This window comes from Electrophorus electricus, unplaced genomic scaffold, assembly GCF_041902795.1.
Source record: "Electrophorus electricus isolate QZ-2024a unplaced genomic scaffold, ASM4190279v1 Scaffold36, whole genome shotgun sequence".
Classification (NCBI taxonomy): domain Eukaryota; kingdom Metazoa; phylum Chordata; class Actinopteri; order Gymnotiformes; family Gymnotidae; genus Electrophorus; species Electrophorus electricus.
The window spans coordinates 374,060-384,897 of NW_027658649.1; the positions used below are offsets into that span (position 1 = coordinate 374,060).

The 10,838-nt window shown below is 38.3% G+C and overlaps 1 non-coding gene across 1 annotated transcript; it reads left to right on the forward strand.

Annotated features, from left to right (window-relative positions):
* Positions 1-226: 226 nt before the first annotated feature.
* Positions 227-298, forward strand: trnae-uuc (transfer RNA glutamic acid (anticodon UUC)). The gene has a single exon. It is a non-coding gene; the product is annotated as a tRNA-Glu (tRNA).
* The last annotated feature ends 10,540 nt before the right edge of the window (positions 299-10,838 follow it).

The window sequence follows — 10,838 nt, forward strand, 5'->3', positions numbered from 1 at the left end:
TCCATGTGTTAGTGACACCAGCGTTCCCTCTTTTCCCAGATGGTAAAAAAGAGCCCTGACTCTTGCAAACTTCATTTTTTTGTAGAACAAAGAGAAAGATGAATAACTCGCTTTATGGCCTTTTTCCACTCATGCATACCAAGTCCAGTATGCATCCAAACATTGTCAGAATAGTAGGAGTGCAGACTTTGAAAAATGGTCTTCTCATGTAAATTCAGCAGCTTTGTCCCTGGTTGTCTAGTGGTTAGGATTCGGCGCTTTCACCCCCGCGGCCCGGGTTCGATTCCCGGTCAGGGAAAAACCTCTTTTTATGCTCATATAAAACGACAGATTCTGCATTAAAACATAAAGTTTGTGTGAGTTGGAGTTGAGCCGACAGCCAAAGGATGACAGTTTTAACTTCTACTCTACCAACTGAGTTATTGAAAGCGACATGCAAGTAATCCCACATGTCCAAACACCAGTATGTTGGCAAGAAACACAGCCAGTTTTGGATGTTTCAATTGTTAAGTTCATTTGACACAAAGAAGAAAGATCGCATTGTATAAGTTGTTCAGCTACAAACAGATATATCTTTTGATGACATTTGGAATCATACTGGACTTTGTGTACATGAATGGAGAAAGGCCATAAATGGTTAGAATAACATTCAGTGCTTTTGGAGAAAAGTTTCGAGAGTTTTGTCATGTAGTGAGAGAAATGAGTGGCTGAAATATCAGGCATTAAAAGTGCAATTTGCACTCAGGGAAAGAAAATTGCTTTCATGTGGACCGCATTGAGATATCGATCTGCCTGTGAAACAAAACACCTCTTAAGAGGCTAGATTTGTGCTCTCAAGCTGCGATGGTGGTTTTCTCATGGCTTCTAAAAGAAGAGGCTGTGGTCAGGGTGGAGTGAGTCTTTGATAACCAAGATTGTTGTTGTTTTGGCCTTCGAATAGACAATGGCATTACCCAGTGTCAGGTCTTTCTCAGTAAACTGCAGAGAATGATATAGAGGGCAAGAAATGGTCAAGCAAAGTTTTATTGGGTGTGTGTCTATAAAAAACACTACAGCTCTCTGATACATTTTTGGTTCAAGATTTAATCATCATGCAAATGATTGTGATTAATGCTTTGTCTGTTTAATTCAAATATTATACTATAAACCTAATATTTTAATAGGGTTGGCAACTTTCTAGTTCCGATTACTACATGTGTGTGAAGTACAGGTGCTGTAGCTATACGGTATACAATTGTCCACAGTAGCCTAATTATAATATATACAACCAAAAATCCATCTAAAATAAACACCAGAAACCTGGACTAAGGGTAATGTACATAAGTACATTAAATCTAGGTAGGACTGCTCAATAGCTAGGATAACAGCAGAACAATTGTCCCGCCGTATAAGCAAAATGAGAGCCTGCTAAGGCCGCCAAGAGGGTGCCAAAGACCATGTATTTATTTCTATTTGTTTTTTACCTATGTTATGTCAGTGGCAGCTCAGATTTCTGCATAGGGCCCCACACAGGCTTGGGCCAGCCCTGGTATCACAGTGTCGTGCACTGGAAAACCATCAAGCCTGTTGACTATGCTACCAGTGTTGTTCATGTAACTGTGCAAATAAACTGCAAACACAATTACTTTTAGAAGTATCATCCAGTTTCTTTTCACAATTGCCAAAATGTAATGAATCACAGCCAGTGTTCTAAAACAGACCTGGAATGTATTCCTGGTTGATGTGCCCTGTTTCTAGTTCCAAAAAAAAAAAAAAAAAAAAAAAATTGGTGGATGAATTTTCAATGAAAGTGCTTCACTCAGCAGCCATTAATGATTCTTATATCCAGTATGAATAAATTGAAATTCCTATCCTTGTATCAGGTGCAGCAATTATGTGTAACAATTGTGAAGCAAAAAAGCAATAGCAACATTTTAATATAACAATATAGGTAATATAGAACTTGATCTAATGATATTAATTAGGCTATGCAAATAACACAACTACTTCGGTAGCAGATCATTCATGCCTGTTGAATAGGCAGTTTTCTGCTTTGCAGATACTTGAAATATTTTACTAATCTTTCCCCAAATCCAGTAGGAGCTGCCTTTTACATTAACATGCCAGGATACACGCTGACTGGATGTTTAATCTTTCTAATGGGTAAGCTATATTCTTATAGTCAAGAAAGATATTTTTTAATTATTAATCAGTTAAGGAAGTCAAGCTATTGCATTTTGCTGAGATGAAGGAATATTGCATAACCCTGTACTGGCCAAATAATTAGATTTGATGTTCTATTTTGTGGATTAATCCCATAACTGAATTATTCACATGGTTTTATAGCCATGGTTAATACTTGCTGTCAAAATGCTGAGGTTCATAAGAACCTCTTTCCTTCATAAGGAAGCTTCCTGTTTTTGAAACAGGTAGTTTCAGCATACTAGCTCTTACTGCTCTCTATCTGTTTAACAAATGTTTTGTTGGATTTAACTACTTTCTACCTGGAAACTGGCAACTTCCATGGAAAACTATTTTATCATCACAAACTATATCTAAGGAACTACCACAAACATAAGTAATGTTAACATTTTGCTTTTTCATCATGACTTATGTTCTGTTTCAGAGCACTGAATGCAGCATGTTTATTCTTCGTCATTAGTGGCAGTTTTATCTGTGAGAAGTGTAGATGAATTGCTAGTCTGACAGACAGTACGCATCCAGACAGCAAGGCGAAAGGGTGACGTTACGGCAAAGTAGACGAGCTTCCACCAGCTCATGGGACCACTACACATCCCCAACATTAAGTAACAAAATCCCAGAGACCTTCTGCCTGTACTGGCCAGACTTCAGATCAGAAGGTGAGAGAATACAGTCATGTGTTGTGTGGCTCAGATTGTTCACACAGTTAGTAACAGTCCAAACACTTTAATTATACTGTACAGCATGAGACCTGGAAATGTGTGTCTGTGTTTTTGTGTGTGTGTGTGTGTCTTCTCCCCAGGCTGAGCTCCAGCTTTGTACTGTCCATCATCAGAGAGATCTATCAGACTGGCTCTGCTCACTGTGTGTCCAGCTTGTTGAATTCAGCAGAGAACTGCATCAACCTGAACAGCAGAGAGCTGGACTCTGTCCACTGTGCTGCCCTGCGCTTCACCCTCCAGCACTGCACAGCAGTCTCTCTCAGCCTGCTTTTCACCTCCATACCAAAGGCGGAGCTGGAGAGCATTGAGCCACTGCTCTAACACGTCTCCCGTCTCAGGCTTGAACTTTTCTCACAATCAGAATTTTAACACAGAACTGGTCTGTTTAGGGAGTGTTATATAAACGTTTATGTACGTTTATGTGTTTTTCATGAGTTTCCTCAAAAGTCATTTTGTGCCAGCATCATTTAGGTTTTATTGAGACTCCTGTCAGGTAATCAGCAATATCCATGGATATTTACTTCAGAATAAAATTAAATTTAGGTGAAATATTTATATTAACCTGAAATTAACTGCCCTGCCACTGTCTGTGTGTGTTTTGTTTTCTCCGTGTTGACAGGCTGCTGTTGCTGAGGCTGCTCCACTGCTACAGTGTCTCTGAACTACAGCAGGGGGCAGCAGCAACAGATCTGCTCCTCGCTCTGCAGCACAGACTGGATTTCTCCTGCTGCTCTGCTCTGGACCTCACAGCAGACACACAGAAACACACACTGACTCTGAGCACTGAGGACTGCAGAGTCGTCTCCATGGTCATCCAGAGAGTGAGCTCTCACACACACACACACACAGCTCACTCTACACGGCTGTGAGGGCAACTCTTCCCCATTTTACACACAGTCACCCTTCAGTAAGCCACTGACTCAACACCACACAAACTAGGGAAGCATTCTGGAAAAGGGAAAAGAATTTTATCATTTGAAACAAAATGTGTGTAAATAGCATTAATGTTAGTAGTTATGTGAGTGTGTTAGTGTTTTGTGACTCTACATGTTGGAGAATGTTGAGTGTGTTCAGCAGCAATAAAGCCATGCTGCTCCAGTTCCTGTCTCTTCTCTGTGTGGGGACTGATGTGGAGTGTGTGAGACGCGCTGTGGCTCTCTCCCGGGCTCTGGGTAAGATGGTGATCCTCAGTCAGACCCGGCTGGACCAGCAGGCCTGTAGGTCACTGGCACTGTTTCTGGAACATTCTGAAGGGCTGTCAGAACTGGACCTTAGCCACTGTCAGCTCACTAACCACTGCCTGCAGATGCTGTTCGCACACCAGCACAAAGCCCACATCCTGGAGTGAGTGGACAAGAGGGAGGAGGGATGTGTAGAGAGTCTTGATTGTTGAGTGCACAGTGAGCACTAACATAGATATAACACATTTTACTCTTTTTCTCACAATTTAACACAAAATCCGGCAGGGTGACTGAACATAGAAGCTGTGCGTGTTCATTGTAAAGCATTGTATGTTCCTTGAAAGGCTCTATATAAATTTAACTTTGCTCATTCAGTCATATCCTGTGTTCCTTCAAGGACTTTATTTTTCAAAAGCAAACAGCAAAAAGCTTGATTTTCTTGGTGATTTTATTTGGAAATGACGACCTCTCTCACTGGCTGCCTGGATCACTGATCACTGCCTGTACTTGGCAGGATGGATCTCTGTGGTCTACAGAATATCCAGACTGCTTGTAGAAACACATGTTCTCATTAAAAAGAGAAATAAGGCATAACAGACTCATTATGATTTACAGTTTCATGCCTGATAGATAACAAGTCATGTGTACAAGAACTGAAAGAAATGATATTTTGTTTAAAATGTCAAAATGCATAATTATCTGGCCATTAATGACTCAGGTCCACTGACACAAATATACTATTTATTGCTTTGCTTATTCATTCATTTGCTAATTCAATCATTCGTTTATTAATTCATTCGTTCATTACTTTAATTCATTGATATATAAATCTACAGGTGTTTGTACTACTACACGGTGATTTAGTAGAGGGAGGTGTGTTTGGGAATCCTGAACAATGTGGTAATTATAATCCATCTAATTTCAACCTCAGTCACAATGACATCACTGATGTGTCAGCAAAGAGGATCTATGATACTTTCTCCACCAACAACAATATTCACACTGTGAGGTAACTGTGTGTGTGTGTGTGTGTGTGTGTTTAGGCATTTAAAATAAGGCTGTATTTATTTGAGTTTAAAATTTCAAATTTAAAAGCCTATTTTGATTTTATAGGCTCTTCAACAACAGAATTACAGGCATACAAATCTTCCTCTCAGACAAGTGCTTTGAAGTCTGGTGATGTTGATGTGTTGTTGGCACTGTAATGATGAGATTTGATTTTTCTAGATTATTGGGACTATCCAAATTATATTTTTGTTTTAAGTGAAAAAATGTAATGATTAAAAAACAAATTTTAGTTATCTTATACATTTTAAGATTACATATAAAAATCAAATACTCAAAATTTATTTATAAAGTACTTTTTAAAATTGTATTTTATTTTATTTTATTTTATTTACAACAGGTGCTATTACAAAGCAGCTTTTCAAATGTCCAAGTCCAAGCCCCCAGTAAGCAAGCCAAGGGTGACAGTGGCAAGGAAAAGCTCCCTAGAGCATGAGGAAGAAACGTCGAGAGGAACCAAGACTCAAAGGGGGTCCCATCCTCCTCTGGCTGTTTAAAGAGAGACATAAATTAAAAAATGAAATAAGCATTTAATGTTTAGTCCAACTTTCTGGAGGTTCTAGACTTGTGTGCATGTGTCCGAGACCCAAGTCGCAAGAGAACGTCCATTAAGGGCAACAGAGAGTAGCTGGTTGGGGAGGAGGTGGTGTGGGCTACAACAGGGGACATCAGGGGATGATGGGAGTAGCCAAGGCATCTGAGACAGGATGAGGCTCAGTAACATCACAACATCAGGGGTAGGTGTACCTCGGCAGAGTCCACTATCAGTCCAGTGTATTAGAGCAATGATGTTTGATTCCTACTCAAAGAACATGTGATATTTCCAACATTCACTTTAGGTATCAATGAAGTTGTGACATCAAGCAAAGGAGAACAGTGAGACATGAGTAGACAAGCACAAGTTGGACCTATTAGGGACAATGAAACAAAACCTGAAGACAAGAAAACAGAAATGAAAGCCTGAGTGAGCTGAACTGAACTGAATCAAACTCCTACCGCTATATGGACTTAGCTCTGTAATATAGTTGAAACTGTAAGTTGCTATAGATAAGCGTGTCTGCCAGATGTCTGCTCACATTAAGCAGTGCAGTTGTGCAGTGTGAACATGACATCTGTCTTTTACAGCAAAATCTAATTATTTTATTATTCTTTAAATGTCTTTAAATGTCTTCATGGTCTAGCAACTCATAATGGCATTAGCACTTGAAAGCAAAAAAACAGAAAAAAAAAACAAACCAACAGCAAAACAAAAACATCTCAAAACACACTTATTGCATTGAGTTCTGTTTAGATGACTTTTGATTTTATATTAACACATCTACTGTTATCTATTTACCTTTTCCTTTTATCATTATATATGTCATTTTATTTTTTATCCTTTGTGCAATTAGTCTCTTCTCAATGCGTTTTATTTTTTGTGTGCAGAGAGAAGGGGTAAGAAGATGCATATACAGAGGTCTGGACTAGCCGTGCTGTCAAAGGTTAGGGGAAATGAAATAAATAAATGTTCCAAAATGTTTTTTAAATAGTTTAGTATCCAACATTTTAAATTCTAACATTTATGGTTACCCCCAGCAGTGATCAGTGGTAGCTCAGTGGTTAAGATACTTGACATGTAGTCAGAAGCTTACCTGTTCCAGCCCTACTGCTGCCAAGTTGCCACTGTTGGTTCTCTGAGCAAGGCCCTTAACCCTCAATTGCTCAAGTTATACTCACTCGTAAGTCACTTTGGATATAAGTATCAGGTAAATGTATGATTGTGTTTTTTATAATCTTGTACACATAAATGTCATATTCAACCAGAATATGTAAAACACACTGTCAAATCGTGTTTATAAAAATACGTTTTAGTTGTAATTAATTTCTGTAACTTCATGTCACTTATGCTGATATGGTTGTTGGCTCAGACAACAATGGCCACAAGAGGGAGACAAAGAGCTTCCCTAGTAATCAATGAAAACAGGCATACCCTGTAACTGTATGCTATACTATTCTTTTATTTTATATTTTTCCTTGATGTCCACTTACAATGTTTGCATGGCTTTATGTTCCAAAAATAATCATAATCTATTTTACACAAATATTTTCCAACCTGTTTATCTTGTAGAATTAAATAGGACATGTATTACATTACGAATAAAGAATTCTGCGCTGCATACACTTAGACATCGGTAATATAACTTGCAGTTATATAACTTCTAGTGAAAATCCTTGAAGCAGTCAACACCATCATCTGAGTAAGCTCCATTTAACCCTCTGAAGTTAAACAAAGAATTGCAGCTAAATGTGTGAACATTATCACGTGTCAGTTCATAACAAGTTAAGCTTCATAATAAGTCACGAAGTCAAGAAAATTCATACCTAAGCATTACCTTGTTTGATGTGTTTATTGATGTATTTGGGTATAACCAGGTCATTTGCCTGTTTTTATGTATTGATCTTTATTGCTCCAAAAAACTACTCACGTCTTCCAATGTTCTTGATCCCCACTTGTAAGAAATAGTAAATGGACTAATCCTAGTTGTGGATAAGTATAAGACTAAACAGCTGTGAACTAATTCCACACGAGGGGAGTCATCACTGGAAAGGTGTCCTGGTGCGAGGCGTGCAGTGGTCCCTGTCCTGCGAACACAGAGAGACACAGAGGCGAGATACCAGTTAAAAAGGTTTGAGAAAGTACATCCTCCACTGACAAGATTCTGTTGTTTAAATGTAAATGGAACAGGTCTGCTCCTTCTCTCAGCCAATATAGAAACAGCTAACCGCACTACAACAAGTACACAAGGTGTAATGAACTTGCTATGAGAATGATCTCAGTAAGTAACTCAAAAAGGAAAGGAGCTTCTCCTTCCTGTTTTCTTTGTTCTCTTCTTGTTAGTGTTTGTATTTGTTCTTTCAAAACACTCCTGCACTCATTCCTCACACTAAAACATGAACCTGGTGTTGTTTACACAGTGACTGGGTGTGAGGCATCTGATCCATGATTTCCCCCTGGGGTCACAGGTCTCGTTTGTCGCCTTTTTTTTCTCCTTAAGACAAAAACAAATTAAAATAAGAGCAGAAAAACTGAGCAGAAATAAACAACTATTAAAATTCTAGATGCACTGTGGAATGTTCAGAGAAAAACAAGACACTCCAGTCTCTATTGTATTTAATATGTGGTATTTAACTGTCAATATGGGGACATTACGACAAGGGAGTGTGCTCAGCTGACCTGTCTATGATTTTATTTTATTTTATTTTTTTAATCCTAGTCTTTGATTAAGTTAAGGAATTTTTCTTTCAAAGAAGAGAAAAGGGATGGAACATGTGAAACACAAACATAAAAATAGGTATGCATTTATCTAATATACTGATGACTACGATTAGGTGAGACAAGTTTTAGGATATAATAATAAGTGTATTATTTCCATCACACTTTTCACCTGAGTCTCCTGTGTTTCTGGATAAAAGAAAGTAATATAACACAAGCAGTTATACAATTTCCGAAAGGCATATTATTTAGAAATAAAGAAGAACTTGGTTATTATTTGGTTATTAGGACACATGAGGAAAGCATTTTAGTTGCATTCATTTTGCCAAAGACATCCATGACTGAAACAAGCTTCCTGTCACCACTGACCACCCTCCTAGCGTTCATGTCTCCACGGTTTCCCTGTCTAGTGTCTTTATTTTGATTTACTCCCTTGTTGTGGTTCCATTCCTTCGTTTCGTTTTCTGCACCCCTCATAATTTGCACTTGTGTCTGGTTTAATGCTCATTTGACCATGTTTTTAAGCCCTGTTTTAGTTTAGTCTTGTTGCTATTTATTGTAAGTCCAGCTGCTGTTTGTTAATCGAGGCTTCCGTGCATGTGAATATAAGCCTGAATGTTTATCCTCGCCCCAATGTTACAGCCTGCATCCCTGGTTTGTCTTCGTGCGCTTTTCTTTACTTTAGTTTATCATGAATTCTCGGACACTCCATGTTAATAATTTGACCCTGGACTTTGGATTTGCCCCTAATAAATCTCACTCTTTTCCACACACTGCTCATCGTTACACTTCCCCAACCTACTATATTTACATTAAAACTCCGTCAACAGCAATCTTTAACGTTGAGGGTTTTTTTAATCTGTGTAAAATTACATAATTTCTGCTGTTTCAGAAGTGAAGGATTTGCGTGCTCTAAATTTTCACCATGCCAATGCACAGAGGTTTTGGTATGGAGATTTTATCCCGATCTATAGGAGCAAGTGTGATGGACTATAAAGTTGACGAGAAAAAAACCATCCGTTTCGCCGCCGTTTATGTCCATAGATGCTGCTATTACCAAAACTAGTACTGCGCTGATTCTTAGAGGACGGTTGATTTGACCGGATGTCGCAGCAGTACGGCCGACTACTCCTGATCATAACGTATTCATGACAACTCAGCCCTTTTTACGACTGAGGTGCTCACACGACAACGCGTGATCTTGCACCTTTTATGTGTTTTAAGAAAAACGCTCAGTGTTTTAAAGTGCAGCAGCGAATTTTGATCTAACGCGTTACTAAGCTCTGTGAGCAGAGTAATTTCTCCCATTGTGTTGAAATGAACAGGTGTCTGTTATTAGTTCAAGCATTGTATGTTCTTTGAAAGGCTCTATGTAAATGTAACTTTGCTCATTCAGTCATATCTTGTGTTCTGTGAAGGACATTTTTTTGAAAACAAACAGCAAAAAGCCTGACTTTCTTGGTGATTTTATTTCTCTTACTGGCTGCCTGGTTCACTGATCACTGCCTGTCCTTGGCAGGATGGATATTGTGTGTCTCTGAAAATGTATTAATATTATTAGTATGTGCCTATCGCTCCTCTCTATTCCAAAGCTGACCCGATTTCCATAATTCTCGTATTGCATAAGACATTTATTTCCATTATATGTTTTAGCATTCAGGTGGTCATTTTTCTTTTCAACAGTTATTGGCGTGATCCAATAGATCCAAAGTCAAACGAGTACGCACATCATGTGTTGAACCCATCCATAGTATTTTTCTGCTTATCTAATATGCCAATATTTTCTCGTAACCATCCCACCAAGTACGAAAAACACCCAAACCTAAATGCTTAGTAACTAAAGTAAAGCTTGTGTCAGTGTCTTAATTTATATTCTGCATTAGTTCATCAAATGGTTATTTATTGAGAGTGAGTCTGTATTTTGTATTTGAAAAAAAATAAAACTGTCAGCATTAAGCAGGTTTGTTGTCAGGTTTGAAGGCTGTGGTTGTGCTATTTTTCTGGCCTTTCTGGTCAACTAATTTCTGTACCCAGTCATTTCATCAAGGGAGGTGTGTTGCTATTGAAATGTCTAACTTCCTTCATCTAGGGAATTCATGACATACATTAGAATTACATTTATTATAGCTGCAGGTGGCAAGTAAAGGGTCCAATCATTTTATCACATCTGCACAACTTGGTTGCTGATGACATCCCATATAAAGTTCACCAGCCTTTGTGGTTGGTTTTGAGGTTTTGTTTCCAGGAATGTTGTATTTTGAAACCAATCTCTCAATTATCTCTGCTGAATTGCTTTATATAAATATTATTTTTCTGATTCGACATGACTAAGAAATATAGTTTCCCCAGAAGGTCAGTTCACCCCAAATGTACTTGCATTCACAGTATGTTCATATACACCATTGAAGTTTGGTGATAATCTAACACTCTATGGCT